The following is a 471-nucleotide window of genomic DNA, read 5'->3' on the forward strand; positions in this document are numbered from 1 at the left end:
GGGAGAGAGTTGGAGAGACAGACCGAGCAGAGAGCTCTACAGACAGACAGGAGATGAGATGGGGGTCTAACGGGGTCCACCGGCCGCAGGGCGAGGGACGGGGGACCCAAGAGGGGCACAGAAAATAAAGAGAAATCGGGGAGGGACGAGCCAGGGGATGATACAATTGCAGAAAATAGAAGCAGCTGATGAGAAGAGAAAAAAGGGCAAGAACTGAGAGTGTGGGACGGCGGCCTGAAGGAGGTCTGGAAGACGGGAGTGGAGGGGTGAGGCAGCGGTCTGGGGGAGAGCAGGAACTAGGTCAGTCTCCCCGAGATCGCAGACCACGGGCCGGGAGGGGCAGGGCCGGGCCGGTCGGCCAGGAAGCCGAAGATCTAAGGAGACTATTTTTACAAGCCAGGGAAACAGTCAAACTTCGCAGCTGGAGAGAAGGGAGCGCGCCGCGCACGGACCGCCGGGCCGCACACCCAC

The 471-nt window shown here is 60.9% G+C and overlaps 1 protein-coding gene across 1 annotated transcript in view; it reads right to left on the bottom strand.

Moving 5' to 3' along the window:
• SYNGAP1 (synaptic Ras GTPase activating protein 1) overlaps positions 1-471 on the bottom strand; it is a 30,983-nt gene that overhangs the window by 28,089 nt on the left and 2,423 nt on the right.

This window comes from Tupaia chinensis, unplaced genomic scaffold, assembly GCF_000334495.1.
Source record: "Tupaia chinensis unplaced genomic scaffold, TupChi_1.0 Scaffold000116_1, whole genome shotgun sequence".
NCBI classification, from domain to species: Eukaryota; Metazoa; Chordata; class Mammalia; order Scandentia; family Tupaiidae; genus Tupaia; species Tupaia belangeri.